Raw genomic sequence first — 22,967 nt, 5'->3', positions numbered from 1 at the left:
CTTGATGAACAATTTTATAAATGCATCTAAAATTGCATCCAGCTGTTGGAAAATAAACATTCTTTTCAAAAATACTTACATTATTTGCAAAAATAGGCCATAATTAAGCTCTTAAAGCTATCCTAAAAATATTAAGAATTGTTTTGCACAACAGACATTTTTTTTTAGTACTGGAGTACATTTAAGTCAAAAATGAAAACAAAACTAATTAGAAAAATATTATTTTTAATTAAAAATTATAGTTGAATTCAGGGATAAGGAACACACCATATCAAATTGGAAAAATTAATATTTAAAATATGAGAAAACAGCAAATAAAGTTTATGATATATGAATAAATCAATATAGAGTGGAATATTTAAAAACATTTGTTTAGATTAAATAAGAATAAATCCAAGTTAGTCAAAACACCAATTTAGATAGTAATAAAATAAGTAAAATAAGTGTGTCATAAATCTCACAAATTTAAATATACAATGATAAAGTCAGAAATTATGGAGATAGAAAACATGCAAAATAAAGTGAGACATCATCACCAGCAACAGGCATTTAGAAGGAGGTAAAATGTATGAAAAGAAAGACAAATATAATCAACATTAAAAAATATTAATAAATAGTACTAGGAATGAGTAGAAGGCATAATCACAGGTATGCCAGGGGTTAAAAACAGAAAGTAAGAAAATAACAGCTATGACAATACATTTGAAAATAAACTTACTATTGACAAATTATAATTTATCAAATAACCTTAGTTGTCATAGACCTATTAGAAATCATGCCAGTAACTAAACTTTCCACCATGAAAGCTAGCCCAGAGAGTACCAAGGCAAATTCTGTGAGCTCTTTCATGCCATTAATTTTACATTTTTTAACAAATAATTCAAGTAAAAAAATTCTGACATTTTGCTTTCATTTTATGACATTTAGAGAACATTGATCACCAAACCAAATGCTGCCATAAAAGGGAGAAAAACTACAGGTTAATTTCTGACAAACATTGATGCAACAATATAACATAAAATATTAACAAAGTACATCCAGCTATGTAAATGATTTTCTGTGATTTGTTCCAGGAACACAGGGTCAATTTATTATAAAAATGGATTAGCATTATTGACTAAAATAATAGATTAAGGGAAAGGAAAATTTTTTTATTATATTAGTAAATGCAATAAAAGCATTTCATAAAATACAAATCTTGTTCATAAAAATATAGAAAATCATTAAGGGAAGTTACAATAAGAACAACAGCAAACAAACAAACAAAAAGCCCCAAACAAAACTCACCTTAGCAGATATATTATTAGTGGTGAGAAATTGGAGCAATTTCCTTTAATATCAAGAATCCAAGTGTTATCTGGTTAATATTCTCCCCCAGATAAAATTTTATGAGTCAATATAAATGCAGTAGTAGGACAATGTGAAGAAATAAAATTTGTAAGAATTTGAGAAAATTATTGCAAATCAGATAATTTTGTGTTGTCAACTCTCCAATAAAATATAGATACACTTTTGGAACCAATAAGAAATTTTAACTAAGTTGCTAAATACATGATCAATATATAAAATTCAGTTGCCAAAGAGAGGATAAAGCTTAACTTTTGTAGAAAAATATTACTTCAGTCTTCATGGACCTTTTTATACTATATCTAGATTATATTAAAAACTACAAAATTCAAAGAAGTACTAAAACTTTATCCATGATCAACAGGCAACAGAAGACCATCAACAGAAGGAAAATCATAACTAAGCTAGTCATTGGAATAAGCAGAAAAGTACTTTAGAATAATTATAAATACTTCAAAGCAAATTCAGAAAAGGGTGGGTCTAATAGATCAAGAGACTGGGAATTTTAGAGATAAACTGATACGCTAATAAAGAACCAAAAGAAAATTTTAGACCTCAAAAATGCAATGTCTTGGGAATCAAAAGTTTTCCACTGGGTAGGCTTCACAGTAGATTAGACTCTAAGGTTCATTAAACTTGAAAACAGATCAATAGCAATCAGCAAAATTGAGGCAGAGCAGGAGAGAATAGACTGAAAAAGAAAATGAACCTAGTAGTAGTGCACATTGGAACAATCACAATTGTTAAAATTAAAGATAAATTGAGTTAATTTTGTGAAAAATTAGAAAAAAAATATCTCTTCACCTATAAAAATATCTCCCTGCTGGACACATTAGAACACTGCTGGTAGAGAAAATGAAAGTCAGCTACACGTGGAGGTGGTATGGTGGCCACTTCAGGCTTGAGGCTGTGGCCCATTTCTGTGACCTTTTCTCAGTAATGGTACCTCCAACCTTCCCTGTGGTAAATGTTTTGTTAATTTATTTGTTTTCCTTCCAAGGGTAGCATAGTAACTGTGGTTGGTTGATAACAGAAATAATGAGCATATATCGAGTTCTTAGAATGTTCCAGACAATGTTCTAAGATGGAGACTGTTCAGAGCATCACATTTTAGAGCCAGAGCTGAGTAACATGAACAGCTGTCTCAAATCAAGCCTAACAGGGTTATCTTAAAAAGATATTTTTGTTCTTATGATTTACTTGAACTTGAAGAATAAAAGAAAAGAAAACAAAACAAAACAAAAGTCGCTTCCTGATACACAAGGAATTTCCCACTTGGACTCTGAGAATAAGGCACACATAATGTAATGCTGACTAGGAATGAGAAATAGGTCTTGATGACATTATTTGAGGCTATAAATCAATGATTTGCTAGCCTTTGCCATTATGCAAGCCAAATAATTAGTTATATTTAAATCAGCTTGAGCTGATTTGAGCTGAGTTTCTCTTCTTGCAAAGAAATAAGACATAAGTTGAGTTTATTGCAGAACACTGGAGAGTTTGTAAAATATCTGGATATTGGCAAATATTGTTACTTTTAATTGGGGAAAAAGACTCATTTTTTCATTTTATTAAGAGGAGGGCTAAATCTATTATACAAAAGTGACATATTTTATGGTCATAATTTGATATTAAATATGTTTACAGATATATATGATTTTTAAAGTGAGAACTAAGGCAAGTAACTTCAGTGTAATGAAAAGCTTTTAAACAGACAGAGAGGTGTGAAGATAGAAATTACTACATTTACTGAGATATTAGAGGAAAGGCTGAAGAGGCATTCTGCAGGGATATGGCTCAGGTGATACAAGTCCAAGGTGGATGATGGTTCTGTAAGTTCTTCTGTTCCTGTAATTCTAAGAATTTACTGAAAGAATTGAACTGTTTCATTAAAGTTTTAAACAACATTTGTGTATATCACATTTTATTGAAGTTACTATTTTCTACCATTTAAAAAGATGTGATGTATAACAGCAATTATATTTTATGTCAATATGCAAATATGCAAAAGGAAAAGAATGTTGAATCTGAAAAAAGGCTATGATATTTTGAAAAAATCTATTAGTGGAGGATGTATAAATAATGTAAAAACACCATGTTTTAAACCGAAAGCTTCCAGTAACTAAGTAAATAGCTCCTTATGTATCAAGCAGAGTATCTGACTACTCTAAAAACATGACACAACATAGTTCTTTGACAAAAGATCAGTCAAATATAATCCAATCGAGTGTGTAAACAGCTGATAGTTTAAACAAATGATATCACATCTGTTAGAAGATAGCTATGAACTTTAGCCATTTAGGATCCTTGTTATCTACATAAACATGATGGTTATATGTATTGAGGTTATATATCATTCAGAATGTCAACAGATCTATCAATAATTTAAGTGAAGGTTTATCAATAAGTTATACTTTTGTTTTCATATTGCTGTATAAAAATAAATGAAATAGATTAGAGTACACACATTTTACATGTTCCATTTTGAAAACTCCAGGATTAAAGACAAAAATACTAAATATTATATCATTTTATGTGATCCATTAAATAGCCTAATAAAATGTGCTAGCATGAATATGTACAGATCATGAAGTATATGTATGAGGATATATGGCAGTGATATTTTGTGAGAACATTTCAGTTTAGGAGTCAAATATGGATAGGCTGTTCCATTGGGTGACACTGAAGAATTCACTGCTTGCTTCTAGTATCAGGCAGAATCGTGGTTAAAACTGCAGTAGTGGAGTGAGGTAGCCTGGCTTAACCAACACTAGCTATGTGATAGTGCCTAGTCACCTAACAACTCTGTGTGTTTTGATTTCCTTATGCATAAAATAGGAATAAAGTCCACTTCATAGTAACAACCAACAGTTTTCATTTCTGCCCTGGGGGATGTCTGTTTCTGGTAGGCACTAATGGGTTAATTGATGTAAAGTAAGGAGTTGTTAAAAAATGCCAGCTATTAGTGTTATTGGTGAAGTGGAAGTAATAGTATAAACCTGACAGGGATGCTGTGAGAGTGGAAGGGTGCCAGAAGGTGTGGTTCCAGCCCATCCTAGGGCCTCAATATATAGTAACTATTTCTACTACTATTGAAGTTAATCTTTTCTTAGACAACACTGATAGAAACCATTAAAGTAGGAATTTCTCAATAACTGCTTAAAATAAATCAGTAAAATCCAATAATATTTTATTTATTTATTTTTTAGAGGGGGAAGGGAGGGAGAAAGAGAGAGAGAGAGAAACATCAATGTGCAGTTGCTGGGGGCCATGGCCTGCAACCCAGGCAGATGCCCTGACTGGGAATCGAACCTGCGATGCTTTGGTTCCCAGCCCGCACTCAACCCACTGAGCTACGCCAGCCAGGGCTTAAATCCCATAATATTTTAAATATAAACCTACATTTTTGAGAAGACCAACTTGACTAACAATTTCAAAGAAAGATCAAAACCCCAGTAAAATCCAAATACTTCAAAATAAATATTTTACAGCTAAAATGTTATTTTATTTGTTTTATTAAATTTACTAGGATGATATTGGTTAATAAGATGATTATATAGGTTACAAGTATACCATTCTATGGCACATGTTCTGTACATTGTATTGTGTGCCCACCACAAGTCAAATCATCTCTGTCACTGTGTATCTGACGCCCTTCACCCATTGCTACTGCTCACACACCTGCACCCTTGCAACCTCCTTACTGTTGTCTGTATCTTGTTTGTTTGTCCTGTTTGTTCATTTAATCTCTTTCTTAACATATCTAGAAGGGTGTATGCAATTCTCTTTCAACTGTGGCGGCATACACAAGTAGTTTTATAAGTGATTTTATATTATAGTCAGTGATAATTGATTCCGTTTTTATAATATCTGGGCTAACATCAAGATCACAGCTAACATGACCTGATTTTGGCAATTCACGTTTCAGCAATTTAAGGTTTCCAATAATGTATGTGTAGAACTTCAATAAAAAGCATACAGCTTATAAGCTTTGTGACATTACAATTTATATGATGCAGTAATTTTGACCTTTGGAAAATATAAAAAATTCAGCAGTAACATGATCTTTATCTTCTCAGCATGGCACACTAATATATTCTCTTAATTCAACTTATAGTCACTGATAATGAGGTATATTTGATGTTTATGCCTTTTTTTAGTATCTCATGATTAAAAAGTATTTGGTAATCATTTTGGAGTTGGCAAATGCATTTTACATTTAAATTAATTGCATTTCTATATGCAAAATGTATCTATTAAATATGACAACTAGTATTTAGTTTTGTCTAGTTTTGGGAATATAATTAGTTCAGTGTTATTAATACCTATGTATTTTAGTGCATTCTATAGAGAAAACATTCTTTGCTGACTTTTACCAGTGTTCAGTTAAAAATATTGAAATCTGCTTATTAAAATATGTTAAAACATAATCTGAAATTTAGATCTTAAGGCTACCTATACTTTTGCCTTTTTCAAAATGGAGTCATATAGTATCTGGCTTTTTGTGTATGTTTTCTTACACTTAACATGCTTTTGAGACGAGTCCATCCTGTTGAGTGTATCAACATGTTGCTATTGATGACCACATCCTATTGTTCAATTAGCTATGCCACAATTCATTTATGCATTTTTAATTAAGTATATGTGGATTATTTCTAGATTTTGGAAGTAATCAATAAAGCTGCTTTAAATATCACCATTAGATTTTGTCTGGAGATATATATTTCTCTTGCACAAATACTAGTTCGTTGATTCCTGAGTCATATGTTATGATTGTTTTTGAAGAGGGCCATGCTAAAATTTTTATTAGATTGAAACTTTGCAATAACAATCCTTGAAGATTTTTTCATTTTCTTCTGGAATTTTGGAATGGTATCAAAACTTTGAAAAATACCTTAGATGCTTCCAAAAATTCTTAATTTCTCTACTATAAAAAACAAGGAAATAATCTATTTTTCCAAAGATCCACTGTTTGATTTGTTTGCATGTAGCTCTGAGTCAGTTTATTAACATATCCTGGAATTTTTGAACTAATATAGATTTCTAATGTTACTTTTGTTTCTCATGGTATTGTACTTTCTTTTTTTTTTCAGTTTTATTGAGAAATAATTTGCATATATTACTGCATATATTTAAGGTGTACAATATGATGGTTTAATTTACATATATTGTGAAATGATTACCACAATAGATTTAGTTACCATCTATCATCTCCTATAAATACAATAAAAAGAAATAAAAACAATTCTCCTAATGAAGAGAACTCTTGGGAGCTACTGTCTTAACAACTTGCCTGTATATTACACAACAGTGTTAACCATAGCCATGGGGTTGCACATTGCCTTCCTAGTATGTATGTAAGCATGCATTTCTGTACATAACATCACCATGCCTTATTCATTTTGTAACTGGAAGTTTGTACCCCTTGACCCTCTTCACCCCTTTTGCCTGCCCCCCTACCTGCTCCTCTCTGGCAACACTCACCTGTTCCCTGTACCTATGAGATCCTTTTGTTTTTAATTTATCTTGTTTTTAAGACTCTAAATAAAAGAGTAATCAAGTAGTGTTTGTCTTTCTCTGTCCAAGTTACTTCACTTAGCATAATACCCTCAAGGTCCATCCATGTTGTACAAATGACCAGATTTCATTCTTTGTCTGTACAGAAAATCTGTATTATTGTGCCACTGTATGAGACAGCCAGGATCTTTAGCTGGAACACTGTGTCAGGGAGCTATCTAATGGGATGGCATCATTTCTCTACTTTATGGATATCTGTCAACATTAGCAACCAAAAAAAAATCTTTATCTTCAATATGGAACATTGATCTTCTCTTTGGAGTCATCCTTTATCCTTTTAGTCATAGAATTGAACTCTAGCCCTAAACTAATCATTGTTGTAAGTCATTTCTTGTAGGAGTCCCAAGTAGAATTTAATTTTAAAATGTATTTAAGTTCCGAATGGTTCTAACCTAATACTTGTGGACTGAGACATTTTAGAAAAATACTGAGGCCTAATGAAATCACATAGCCTTTTCAAGATAATATGTCAGCCGACTCCAATTGCTTCTTTGATGGATTTTATTATTTTTCTCTGAATGTGGTATGGCAAATTATATTTCTGACTAGTATTACACAGACTTTTCTCTTTCTTAGTTCTTTTAGGAATTGATTACTGGCCATGAAGCTAATTTACCTGATTATGGAAGTGAGGAGTATTCTTTCAGGGAAGCCTGAGAGGCATTATGTGCTGTCTCTGCAGTGAGCGTGAGCTGATGATGGTGATGGTGGTGAGACAGTGGTGGGAATGATGGTGGCGGTGCTGGTGGCAAGGGTGATGGTGACAGTCAAGGGAAGTGTCTGAGGGAGGAGGAGCTTAGCCCGTTGTTTTCACACCACTATTGCTCTACTATTGGAAACTTTTATTGGGTGAAGCAGGAGAACATAGCAGAATCTCAGTAACTTTAATTTCTATAAATTCCAGAAGAGTTAAGGAGGAGTAGACTGACATTATAACAATGTGCATGCCCTCTTGCTGAACATTATAAACACTGTAATTCCCAAGAAACATTCCAGATTCTAGAAGAATATTTTATTCAAAGGACAGCACAGTTATTGTAGCCTATACACAGAAGTGAAACTGTATTAAAGGTTATGTCAGCACAGAGAAAAAACATACATTCACCAGAGGGAATTCAGAGAAATATAAACATCATTAAAAAGTGAATGATGACTTAAAAAAGAAAGGTTAACATAACCATATTTTGCTCATTAAAGTCTGTAAGGAAAAAAGAAGAGAGACAGCTTTGGTCTCTTAAATGCCCTTTTTGTTTCTATAGGAAATGGTAAATTTGTATTCAACAGTTCATAACATGCTGCTTTTAAATATATGATCTAGAAACATTGGCCCTTGTCCCCAGTAAAATGTGTTGCCAGATGACATTTAAGTGGTTTTCTGGTTCTTGAGAAATATGGATGAACTTGATTTGCTCATGCCAAAATATGTTATAACTACTGAGTAACCACAACAGTGGAGCTAAAGATTTCAAACACTGCTAACTGACATGTTACAGTTAGTTTTTGCTGCTAACTGTCCTTTTCCCTGGTCAATCATTATTTACAACTGATAAGCAAACATACATAAAATTTTGATTATATGCCACTAATTTAGGAGGTACTTCCTGATTGGACATTTCAGAGAACCTCTGTTGATTTCCACTTGCCTTGAATGTTATCAAATGCTCTCTTACAGTTTCATGTCAGTCATGCATTTGACTCTGAATGTAGCAGAATTTGCTTGCTGATAAATGCTACTTGAGAGTAACTTAGTTTCAAGCCTTCAATTTGGCATTAGAGGAAAAGATTCAACTTGAAGATTTTTTTAAAAATCAAGATTTTAGGCAAAATTCATTGGCAGGAAATAGTGAGACTTTCTATTTGATCTGTCAGAAAGAATACCGAGATCTAATAATCTGTCTTCAAGCACTGATGATAACAATTGAGAAAGTATGTGAATAACTAGGTTCTAATATTTGATTCAAAACATCAAGGTTTTTGTCTCCCAAACACCTATCTCTCACAAATAATATCCATGAAATCCAAATTCCAGGTATAATCATTTGTCAGAATATACAATATTAAGGTTGTTCAACAAAATGTATATTGACTTAATTTAAGTTTCATTTCTTTCCTCCTTAATGTTTTTCTTAACTAATAAAGAGTTTACTCTTTATTATGATTACAAATTATGATAACATATGTTCTGTTTCAGAATAGATGAAAACTTACTTCTCATATGACTAGTTTGCAACAAAGATAAATCCATAAGCAACTATGACAAAGCATCAGAATATGCAAAATCATAAAAATATCTTTAAAGCATTAATTGAATGTGGCCCACTTCAATTATGTTCAGGTCTTTAGCATATAGACTAGTAAATTATTTTACTTTATAATTGAAATAGAAATGCTATTTTTTAAAAGAATAGAAAAGGTCATTGGTTTTTAATCATAGATTTCAGAAGAACTAATTTAGAGTATGAATGTTATTATTCCAAATAGTTTACTTTTGTCTACCACTTGCAAATCACTTTTATTAATGGAGTTCAGCAGTCTTATCAAGAATAAATAACAATGTACTGTGTAGCTTTATAAAATTGGTTTTCCTGTTTTCTGAATTTCAATATTCTCTATCACTTCTTACTGTTTCTTTCTATTTTTTCAAAGCCATTTTACTATGTTTTAGTATCAACTGTTTTTCTTCTATAAAGTACAAGATGTTCTCATTTCCTTTCTTTTGCTTAGATGCAGACGCCATTCTTGCTTTTTCCTATTCAATGTCTCTTTAATGTTTAAGAACTTACACCAGTGGTGGGCAAATGTTTTCTATGAAGGAACAGGTACTAAATATTCTAGGCTTTGCGGTCAATACAGTCTCTATTATAACTATTCAGTTCAATTCTGCTATAGACAAGTAAGGGTCTTCTTAACAAATATTTTAATATAATTTTTGAGTTTATCAGTAGCTGCATATAGCATTATCCCACTTCCTGTAATATAGTCCCCTAAGCTAGTTTTCAGGCTTCTTTGAGAAAGTGAAGTTTATGATGAATTCCCGTGGGAAAGCAATTGTGAAGCAAGTAAACATGATGGTAATAATCTCTTGCATAGGCTCTCACTGGAAGCTGGAGATCAAAAACAAGACCAGCCAGAGAATACCAATCTAAACTATATAGCCTTGGTGGGCTTCTCCCTCCAGCCTCGTTTTATAACTCCCAACTTCAGCGGTATAGACCCTCAGTTGCAGACAGCACCACCTGCTAAGTTACAGTAAGTGGGCCTGAATAGGGGAGCAGCCATAGACAGTATTAAAACTAGAATGTGGCTCTGTGAAATAAAATTTTAATTTTAAAAGCGATCAATGCACTGAAGTTAACCTGTTGATTTTTTTTTTTTTGCTGATCTCTGACTTATATCTAAAAATCATTTTTAAAAAGCCTGTTTTGTTGGCTCCCCACCAAATTATTATCGCCCTTTTCCTATCTGTGCATCAAAAGGATGATTAAATAAGGAAAATGTATGCTATATTTTGGGTGTGTTTTTTTCTCTCTTCTTCTTTTTCCCCCTTTCTTCGTACTCTGTATTGTTTCAAATCAGGTTTCAAAGATCCCTGAAACACACATCAAGGTATATATGCCTTCTCTCTTCAATTAAATAGTAGGCAGTTTGTACAAGACCTTGTGTTCTCTTTATTCCCTAGTACCAGTGCCTATCTTCCATTTAACCGATCCTTTGCACTAAGCAAATCAAAACAAGGTATGTGCTATTTCTTGTTATTGAGCAAAGTAAGTAACCTCTTTTCATGCCAGATGATTTTCATCTCGTTCTCCAGCTCTCACATATCAGGGTCCAATAGAAATTCTAAATCACATAAAAGTGTTATGAAACTTTATTGGGAATTTGCAGAGGTTGAAGGTCAGCACTGAAATCCATGGGTATTCTTAATTTTGTCATTGTTTCCCAGAGACTTTTATTAGGGCCAACAGCAGAGCATATGTTCCAGGAGAAGGACATTTGTGCTTTGAATTCTCTAAGTTTTATCAATTTTTAAATCAATATTTTTCACCAAATTTGAAAAAAATTATTTCCTTCATTCTAATTATTTATGGCCCTGATCTTACTCTCTCCTTCCTGAAGCATTACAGGCATGCTAGGCTGTCTGATATTCTTCTATAAGTCCCTGAATCTCTATTCATTTTTTATAATTTCTTTTTTTCTGTTATTCAGATTGGATTATTACTGATGGTCAAGATCTGCCTTCGTGTTAACCTGACCTTTTTCTCTGTTATGTACAATCTGCTGGTAAATCTGCTTAATTGTATTTTATTTTAATCATTTTACATTTCAGTTCTAGAATTTTCATTTTATATTTTTATAGTTTCTGTCTATCTGCTGAAATTCTATTGTCTGTTAACTCATCAAGGCAATATTTTCATTTATTTTATTATTATCAGTTATTTAGATATGTCTTTTCAGCTTTAAAGTCTTGACTGCTGAATTCAACATCTGAGTCATCTAGAGGTTCATTGCTTTTAAAAACTTTATTCTAACTTTGTGGGTAATGTTTCTTATTTTGTTTGGCATTTAATATTTTATGTCTAATAAATGTATCATGTGGCTATTGTGGAAATGCTGTAAAGAATTTTGAATTGATCTTTATTTAAAAGTTATATTGACTTTTATTTTCAAAGGTAGATTACTGTTTAAACATTTTGTACTTATATAAGATTGGTTGTGTGCTTTATTAGGGAAGATCTTTGGAATGTCTTTAGAAGTCATTTCCCACATTTTTATAACTTAACCAGACCCCAGGGTGAATTTTTTTTCTCTCCTCAGGATCTCCTTAGAGCTTGGTTTTAGATTTGTTCATGGTGGGCTTATGGTACACTTTCCTCCAAGTTGTGTTTTTTAACTCTCACATTGAGGCTTCCTTAGTGTCTCAACTGGGTGCAAGAACTGTTGCTCACAGAGGTTAATAATGTCTCTCCACTCTGGTTGGATTGTATTTTCAGCATCCTCCAGCTCTGCTGACCTTTGGTATCTCTGTTTCTTTCTTAAACAAGTAGTAGCTATTTATCAGCCATTTCCAGTAAACTTCTTGGTAAGTGTAGTCCAAATCTCAGCCAAGAGCTTGTAGGAAACCCCTAATTACATTTCTGCCCTCTTTTCTATGAAGCTTCTCTTCTCTAGTCATCTGCTCTGCATTTCCCAGCAACTTCAACTTCCTTCACCTCTGGTTTCTGTTTCCTAAGCTCAGAAGAACTACTGTGTTGTAACTAGAATCTGCAATAGAGTTGGCAAATTTCCCTAGATACACAGCTGGACAATTGTGGGGCTCACCTTGTGAGTTCCCTTCTGTCTGAGATAAGAGTCTAAGCTGCTTGCCCACTAATGTCTGAAATCAATAGCATCATGTATGTCAATTTTGTGGTTATTTACTGTAAGAAAGGTAATCTAGATTACCCTAGATATGAATGATGGCTGGAAGTAGAGTAAATTTATATTTTTTAAATTCATGTAAATCTAATTATTAAATATGTATTTTGTGTCAGTTTTTAAGATTTACTCATGTTGGTACAAATTAACATGTTTTCATGGCTGTTATATGAATATGTCTGCTAATGAATACAGAAGAATTTATTATGTTACTGATATACTTTGAGACTTTTTTTAAAGTTTTTGACTTTTGTTAACTAACAATCCTCATCTGAAAATGTTCTATATACCCTAGCACTAGTATGCACACATTTCGGTCGTATATGCAAAGGAGGAGAATATTTACGTTGTGGTGTCTGTGCATCTTCAATTTTTCATGATAGCAATGAACCATTGTCCTAAGGGGCTGTGATAATCCATCTCCTCCTGAGGAGTTTCTGTTACTTCATATCAGGCCAATGCTTGTTCTTTTCTGCACTTTAATTTAGAGACATTATTTTATTTGTAAAACCAATCTTTTAATGATTTTGTAGATCTACATGCAAAGCAACCTGGGAAAGAAAACAATAGGCACTAAGAAAGTGCACAGGGATTTATGACATCTTAAAAATCTTTTAATGATTATAGACATTTAAATTAAAAAGTTCTCAATAGTTGATGCCAATTCAAGGTATTCAGGAGAAATACCTTAATTCTTCTTTGTTCTTTTAAAGTTCACGTTTGATACCACCATCACAATAGACTTACCAGCATTTTTACCTCTATTAAGAGCTTGATTTGTGTTAACTAAAGCAGCAGCATGCAGTATGCTCTCCTTCTTGACCAGCTCTTTTCACATCTGTTCACTACCTTTGAGAAAGACACATTAACAGTTTGCCCTGAACAGCAGATTTTGCCAGTGACTGGCTGCCAATTGGGTATTAAAGGGAATTGGCAACACATGTTTTGTTTCAGAAATTCCTAACAGTTTAGACTGTTTGCCTTTGGTAGGAACTAACTGACACTCAATCATTGTTATGCTGCCTAACCCCTGCGCGATAATCACCGGGAGGACAACAGTGGGAAAGCTGTACTTCATGACTTCGGACCTGATGGTGGTATCAGAGCGAGTGCTGCCATCTGACCCATTTCACAATGGAGTAGGAATGCACAGCTTTTATTGAAAATCTCCTAACTGTACTAATTTATATTCATCTGATAACCCATTGAGGGGGAAATGGGAATGAGCTGGCAGGTGGCCTTTTAGATATAAAGGTCACATGGCAAACTGGTTGTTGCTTACTCACACTGAAATGCTAAAAATATCACAGAATGTGCATATTTTTGAAATTTAGGGTGTTTTAACAATTCTGATTAGCACTCTATTCATAATCTGAAAATTATAATTTATAACTTTTACATAAGTGAGGCATTTGTCTGTATTTAATACATTTATGAATATAACATATGGTTTGTTCCTAACAGTCCATGTCAGAATTGGAGTTGGGATTACTGTTATCATTTATACAGTTTTAAGGCATACCAATTTTTGTGAGTCTTCTTACCAGCTTAATATGTGAAAACTTAAGCTATTCATTTTTCTTTAGAAACTGGTTTTAGTGTTTTTTCTTAATGCTGGCACAAAATGACTAGAAAGCACTCGTTTGAAATGTGCATTAAAAATATTCCTGAGAACACATTTAGATCAAAATGAGAAAATATTTAAAATCTGAAATCAGAATAACCATTTTCTTCCTTTTATTATATGTGTCTAAACAGAACACACAACATAAGCACACATAACGAGTCTTCTATTCTATTAGGCCTTTAATCTTTAAAGTTATTGTCTAATTACATCCAAAGCTTTGATCTATTTCTTTTGTTTTATTTTTAGAATTATGCTGGACTGATAAAATAGAAATAACTCATGTTAACTCTTCAAGGTGTATTTTCCTCACTTTCTACAAGTCAGGCTTAGAAGTGGTTGTTTCATTCAATAAGTTGTTTTCCTAATTGATTTACTCTAATTCTATATTTAAAGTAATGGTTGAAAATGTCAACATCTCATTTTTTAAAAATGCAAATTTATTCATCTACTTCTAATTCATACCTCATAATTTGATCAACCTTTTAAAAACAATATGACATTCTTTCAGCCAATATGAATATGTCTCCAGTAGTCTTTCTCAGTGAAGTAGCCAATTTTATTTTTAAATATTAAGTAAATCAAAGCTAATAATTATGCATAAATATGAAAAGAATACAAAGCAAAACAACTTCTAACTTTAAGTAAAGTACAATAAGTTCAAGTAGCACTGAAGAAATGGCATTAAACAAGTAGAAGCATATAATTACAAATTAAATTAGGAAAATTTGAAAATAATGTACAGTAATAACTGCAATTGTTTAAGTTTCACTAAGTCCCTGGAACTCTGGTAATTATTTTACATGTTTATTTTGTTCAATCCTCACAACAACTTCATGCATATTTTTTATTATCTATGTGTTACATGTATTTGTATAGCTGTATATTACTCAAATACATAAAATAACACTATATATAAACTTTACAGATACACTTGTGGGCAACTAACTTTCTTGGTGTCACACAGTGAATTGAAGAACTGGGGACTGAGCTCAGTATGTGTGACTTCAAAACCCAGGTTTCATTTTGCTTCCCTGTCCATAAACTGACCACCACTGAGAGGATGTTTGCTATGAAAATGCTTATGAAGCCTGGAAGATGCTATGATGGCTGTAGGAACAGGAATTTCTTGATTGCTGGAAACTGTTAGACAACCAAACATATATTTGGAAATAATCTAAAATTTTGTGCTTATTGTCTTTATATAAAAATTCCCAAGTTAAAAAAAGTACAAGCTTATTTTTATCATAATATAAGGCTATTCTAGGAGACAATATTATAAAATGACCATTTTATGATATTAAAGTCATTTTGACCTGACTAATAAGATTATTATGTTTTTAACCTATTACTTTTTGGTCAATTTACCAAATTATATTGCTTGCTTTAGATACTAGGGGCTCAACTCATATTTGTTGAAAATTATATGAATAAATGAAGATATGATGATATGACTTGCTTGCTGTAACAATTTCAATTATTTAATAATGCATTTAATAAAACAATCACAAAGTCAGTCATGATCCATTTTCATTGTATTATCTGACCCTGATATTATCACTGCCGATTGTTTTAATTACTATGGTTATTCATGTTTCATGCATATAAAATATCTGAATTTCCATACTTTTGTGCTGCAAGACGGTTTTGCATTACACACAGATTTTTAAGTAATAAAAAATAGAAGTGCATTTCACACAGTATCATTAGGATACTGTGATTACTGAATACAAATTCACATAGGAACAAAACACCATAGCAACTGATTAAACAAAGAATTACTACATTTTAAATATATTTTATGAATATACTCATAAAATTTATAGTAAACAGAATTTTGTAGTTATTCAAATCGATATTTTTATTAGTTTTATCTAAAAACTTTGGAAACGTCTCAAGTACTGTTTTTACTTTGCTTTTGAAATGATTTCTGTGTTAGTAGTGGATATATATTTTGCACAAGAAAAGCAAGGTATACAGTAGGAAAAAATACTGACTTGAAGTATCTTAGCTACAAAACCATTAGCTATATGGTCTTGAGCAAATCTTTAATTTTTTCCATGTTTTCTCTCCTTGTCTTCAACAATAAACCTCCCATAACTACTGAGTAGTTCGGGTAAGCATTAAATGAAATAACATGCTGTATCTTCCCAATAAATTAGAACAGCACATCACTCTAATAGAATTTTGATTATATAAAATATTAGCTAAGAAACTAATAAAATCGAAAAGCTTGCAGACCACTTTTATTAGCACAATGTTTTATTGGTTCATCAACCATCTGATATTTAGTAGATCCCATCAATACGTGTAGCAGTATGACAAGCACTGTACAGGACAAATATTACACATACTGATTTTGTATTTTAGGTAACTGTGGTGATGCTATCAGGATGTGTCACATTTAAAAGTAGATATAAAAAAGAAGGAGCCCTGGCCAGTGTGAAGCTCAGTTGGTTAGAGTGCCATCCCCTAAACAAGATATTGTGGGTTCGATTCCTAGTCTCGGAATATACCTAGGTTGCAGGTTCCATCCCTGGTCTGAGCACATAAAGGAGGCAACCAATCCAAGTTTTATTTCTTTTTTTCTCCTCACATCAACATTTCTCTGCCTCTCTCTCTAAAAGCAATAAAAAATGTCCTCAGGTGAAAACCAGAAAAGAAATTATTGAAAAGATATATGAGTGTTTCTGACAGATTCTGTAGAAATTGACAGAAACAGATTAATTTTATGTCTGAAATTTAGTGATTCAACTACGGTTTAAGGATAGTTCAGTTTGGAATAAAGACGGATAAGATAGTACCATGTAAGAATAATGAACAAAGTCCCTGTGTTAGAAAAAAGCATGGGGAATATAGGTAGAACATTAGGAAATGGAATATGACCTATAACATAGCTATCTTGACTAGGTCATTTGCAACTATCTGGTACAAGAAATATTTTGATTTTTATATCTTTTCTACCTCCTAAAAGATACTGGATTATAAAACTGGTTACCAAACAAAATATGCAACTAACATTCCTATATCACACTTCTCATGTCTTCCTTTTCCTTTTCCCTGATCCTCAAAACATACTTTTCCCCACAAATTCCTCATTAAATTAAAATGTCTTAAGAAATCATCCAAGAGAAATATTTCTGAATTCAAAAGACTATGTTAAAATGTTCTATTTTGGCAGTAACTGGCCAGGCTAAACTAAAAGCTATGGTTGGAAGAGGACTGAAAATCAGATTCAATAGCTAGACTAGACTGTGTCAGTATAGGTTTGAAGCAGTAATATGATTCAAGCAGTGTTTCAAGTAAGAACTATGACAAATATAGTAGAATGAATTTAGAATGTAGTCCATCACTGAAGATGATGGAGATTCATTGTGAGATTCTTGCAGAATCTACAAATAATTAAACCTAGACAGAGTGATGGATGTTATAATTGAGACACATGTGAAAGACATCTCATGGGAACAATAAGAAATTATAATACCTGATTAAATACTGAAAACAAAGGAGATGTTTCTAGATCCCTAAAATAATATTAAAACTATTAATAAAAATTGGGAAACTAAGAAAAAGTGATTTTTCAATGGTGACAATGATTTTAGTTGGGGAAATTTGGAGTTTATGATAAAAAGCTAAGTATTGATTTTATATGAGTATGGTTATTCTTAAATCTTTGACACCCATTCTTCCAAAAAACAGGGAACCAGATTTGTTTTCAATATTTCTAAAAATAAATTAGTTAAAATATTATCAACTAAAAATAGTAAAAGGAGATAAGAAACAATTAAATTGATGAACTATTTAGAGGGAAGAGAATTATGGCTAGAAAATATCTCTTTTAGCCATTATAAATTGGCAAAATTTGGTCTCAAAATAGAATTTTCTATCAGTCAATATAAAACCTAAAATATATTCTGGTTTTAAAAAGTTTGTCTTAAAACATTTTCCCCAAAGACTCTCCTTAGAGAGAATTGACCGCATGACCACTATGCAAGTTGTAGTAATACAGGCTTTCTCCAGCTATATGATTTTTCTATAAATAAGCAAACACTCTTCAAATAATATAGTGCCTTGTATAAATGTAATATAAATCACATGTCTTTTAAAAATAAAAAATATAAAGTTATAATGTCAAATCACAATTCAGTTACAGCATTTTTCCAGAGAAGGTATGCAGTTATACATAAAGTACTTTGTATATGTGATTTAACTTAATATAAGGATAGAGTTTACTGAACATGCCCTCTCAGCTGTTAGATTCTCATCTGAGCTTTTGGTAAGTGCTGGATCAATTTAGTTGCAAATGCTTTGGCAAAAAGATTGGTGTGATATCATTCTTCACTTTTGGTTGAAGAGTTACTGATATGATTTCCATTCTAGACACATGTGCAGAAAAACTGACTTTCTGTTATGACACTTAGGAAGTCTTAGTTATATTCTCATCCTGAAAATGAGTTTCTTAAGCAAGTTTGCTCCTTAAGCAAGCTTGTGATATAAAAATAAAATGTGGGTGAGAATTTAGAATCAATGAAAATCAGGCTCAACAGGGGGATGGTGAAGGAACACAGAGCAAATAAATGACATGATTATTTTTATATATCAGAAAGGTGGTATAAATGATGGATGAGAGGGGCATGACTAGAGACAGAGGAAAAACTATTGAATAGCCATACTGAGGATGATAACAGAACAGCCATGTGATAAAATGTGAGAGGGAGAAATATTTTGGAGATCTCAGGAGAGAGAAGCAAAAGATGTAATGAGCATCTAATGTATGTGATAGAGAGGGAAGGGTCTAAGATAACTCCAAAGTTTTGAGCTTGGCACCATACTATCATTTTCTTAATGAGAAAAGAATGGGAAAAATAGGCCAATTAAAGAAATGGAAACTACCATTAATAAAAATTCAGCAAGAATCAGTGAATGGGCAAATGAGCCAAAAGAAAAAATATAATTCCTATCTAGCAAGATATGTCTATCAAATAACTGTAGATAACATATAGTAATTGAGGAATATATAAGTTATTCTCTAGTCACAAAGAGATCATAGTACAATAATTTTACAAAGGTAATTGGAGGAGGTTGTTTGTGGCATTTGAAGGGAAATTATGGTTAGGGTAAGAAAAGTTTATACACAGGAAGTTGCCCTAAGCTAAGCAATGAAAGAAAATAAACCAATGTAGTTGATTTTACATTGCAATTTTGCAATTTAACAGCTAGTTGACATAATCTAAGTAATGAATACTAGATGGAAACATTATTCCCGGAGAACAATTTTCTTCCCAAGGTATAGTATGATCAATTACTCCAGACCAGACATACATAGTAGTTTCTATAAATCAAGAACCAGCAAAGCATCTTATAGTAGTTTATTTTAAATCACTATGTTTAAAAAATGCAAAATAAAAGACAGAAATCCAGAAAGTCTGTACTTAAATATCATCTTTAAAAATGGGATATTTAATTTTGTTAAGTTATAGACTCACAAGAAGTTTAAAAAATAGTACAGTTTCATGAACTCCTCGCTCAGCTTCTTCCAAGAAGCTGATATCTTGTGTAGCTATAGGACAACATCAGAACCAGGAAATTAACTATGGTACATTACCATTAAGTACATGATGGAACTTATTTAATTTTTTTTATCTTGCATTCATTTATTTTTGTGCATGTATGTTTGAGCAGTTCTATGCAATTTTATCCCATGTATAAATTTGTCTAACCATCATAACAATCAAGATAAAGAACTAGTCATTGCCACAAACCAGTGCCCTGGAGGTAGCTTTTTGTATTTGTACCCATCCCTTCACTCAACCTCCCTTCTGGTCCACTGGCAACCAGTAATTTGACCTCATCTCTATAGTGTTGTAATATAGAGAGTGTTGTATAAATGGAATCATCCAGTATATATGAATCTATCACCACAGTCAAGATAAAGAATGTATGAATTACCCTCAAATATGCCATCATGACCCTATGAAATTCTTATTTCTCACCCTTCCCATACCTCCCCCTTTCATAGGAAACCACTTACTTGCTTTCTGTCACTCTAGATTCATGATGTTTCTTTAGGTATGTATTTAATTTTTATTTCCTCCTTTTTTTTTTCCAAGTGATCTTACCATTCTACATTTCTACAATTCAGGTTGTTCCATGTGCTCTCCAACACTTGGTATATGCAGTCTTTTTATTTTAGCATGTTAATATGATTGCAGTGATAGCTCTGCACTGTTAATTTTCATCCACTATTTGTGTATTTGCTTTTAAATCAAGAAACATTTAGCATTGTTTATTTCCTTCTCCTAATAAATAGACTCCTTTATCAAGATGAAATAATCTTCAATATGCCTGGTAATAATTTTTTTTGCTATGAAATCTGCTTTCTCAGATGTTAATATAATCCACTGTGGTTTCTTTCAAGTACTGTTAACATGGTGTACATTTTTTTTTATGTTTTTACTCTTTACTTTTACCTTATGTTTTATTATTTTTTTATATTTAAAAGGACTCTCATAGGAAACAGATAACTGGGTGTTGTTTCTTTACCCTGTTTGATAATGGCCACATTTTAATTGAGGGTATTTACATGGTTTTTTAGGTAATCACTATTAGTGATCATTGATAAATGTCTATTAATTGTGTCTATCATCTTGTCATTTGTTTTCTATTTGACCTACACATTTTACATTTTAACCTATTTTTTATTATTTTATTATTTTACTTTATTTTATTTTGTGTTGTGCTAGCTATAGTTCCTTCTTCTGTGATTATGTTGATTGCTTTACAGTTTAAAAGATACATGGAAAATTCATCACATTGTACCTTCAAGTGATAATATATTAGAGTATACAACTTATAGTATAAGGACCTCATAAATCCTTTCACTTTTCCTCCCTTCATCTTTATGTTATTGTTAATACAAATTTTACTTCTATATGTAATATATACCCCATGCCCTGTCTGGTGTAGCTCGGTGGACTGAACAGGAGCCTGAGAACCAAAGGGTCACTAGTTTGATTCCCAGTCAGGGCACATGTCTGGGCTGCAGGCGGGGTCTCCAGTGTGGGGTGTGTGAGAGGCAACCACCCATTGATGTTTCTCTCCTCCTCTTCCTCCTTCCCTTCCCCTCTCTCTAAAAACAAATAAATAAAAATTTTAAAAAATATATATACCCCACAATATTGTTTTTTGCTTCCAGTGTGATTTACCTTTTAAAAAATATTTAAATAAGAAAAGTATTTATGTTTATGCTATTTTATTTATGTCTTTATCATTTTTAGTGCTGAAATTCATTATTGTTTTCCTTTTGACTGAAGGATTTCCTTCAACATTTATTATAGTGCAATTCTAGTAATGAATAACCTTTCATTTACTTAATGTGTGAAGAAGACTTTACTACAGATTTGGTTTTTTGAAACAAAGCTGCATAAAAATACTTGTCTAATATCATTTAGTACTTAAAAAATATGGCTCTGCCCTGGCTGGCATAGCTCAGCAGATTGAGCATGGACTGCGAACCAAAGTGTCGCAGGTTCAATTCCCAGTCAGGGCACATGCCTGGGTTGCAGGCCATGGCCCCCCAGCAACCGCACATTGATGTTTCTCTCTCTCTCTCTCTATCTCCCTTCCCTCTCTAAAAATAAATAAAAATAAAATCTTTAAAAAATACATAGTTCTGTCTTCTAGCTTACATTATTTCTACAATGTAAGAAATCTGCAATTGTTATCCTTATTTTTCTCATAAATAATGTATTTTTTAGCTCTTTTTGAGTTTTTTGAATCATTTGTCTTAAGCAATTTTATGATAATGTCTCAATACATTTCTTAAATATTTCTTTTTTATTTCAAATGCTTTATTTATTTATTTATAATTATATTTTATTGATTATGCTATTATTGTTTTCTCAATTTTTCCCCTTTTATCCCTCTCCACCCTGCACCCCCAACCCTCCAGCATCCCTCCACTTAGTTCATGTCCATGGGTTGTACATATAAATTCTTTGTGTTCTCTGTTTCCTATATCATTTTTGACCTCTCCCTGTTTATTTTATACCTACCAACTATGCCTCTTCCCTGTACATGTCCTGGCCCCATTCCCCCCTTCCCCTCCCACTGAAAACCCTCCATGTGATGTCTATTCTCTGATTCTATTCCTATTCTAGCTGTTTGCTTAGTTTTCTTTTGTTTGTTTTCTTTCTTTTCATTGTTTTCTTTCCTTTATGTTTTTAGGTTCATTTGTTGATAGTTGTGAGTTTGTTGTAATTTTACTGTTCATATTTTTGATCTTCCTTTTCTTAGATAAGTCCCTTTAACATTTCATACAATAAGGGCTTGGTGATGGCAAACTCCTTTAACTTGAACTTATCTTGAAAGTGCTTTATCTGCCCTTCCATTCTAAATAGTAGGTTTGCTGGATAGAGTAATCTTGGATGTAGGTCCTTGCTCTTCATGACTTCAAACACTTCTTGCCAGTCCTTTTTTGCCTGCAAGGTTTCTTTTGAGAAATCAGCTGATAGGCTTAGGAGCACTCCTCTGTAGGTAACTCTTTTCTTCCTCTTACTGCTTTTAGGATTCTCTCTTTATCTTTAATCTTGGATAACTCATTGATGATGTGTGTTGATGTGTTCCTCTTTGGGTCCAACCTCTTTGGGACTCTCTGGGCTTCCTGGACTTCCTGGAAATCTGTTTCCTTAGCCAGAATGAGGAAGTTTTTCTTCATTATTTGTTCAAATAAGTTTGCACTTTCTTGCTATTGTTCTTCTCCTTCTGGAACCCCTATAATTCAGATATTAGAACGTTTTAGGTTGTCCCAGAGATTCCTCAGCCTCTCTTAATTTTTTTTTAATTCTTGTTTCTTCATTCTGTTCTGGTTGGAAGTTTATTTCTTCCTTTTGTTCCAAATCATTGCTTTGAGTTCTGGTTTCCTTCCTGTCACTGTTGGTTCCCTGAATATTTTGCTTTATTTCATTTTGGGTATCTTTCATTTGTTCTTTCATTTTTTGACCAA

This window comes from Phyllostomus discolor, chromosome 5, assembly GCF_004126475.2.
Source record: "Phyllostomus discolor isolate MPI-MPIP mPhyDis1 chromosome 5, mPhyDis1.pri.v3, whole genome shotgun sequence".
Classification (NCBI taxonomy): domain Eukaryota; kingdom Metazoa; phylum Chordata; class Mammalia; order Chiroptera; family Phyllostomidae; genus Phyllostomus; species Phyllostomus discolor.
Note: the sequence above shows the minus strand (reverse complement) of the source record.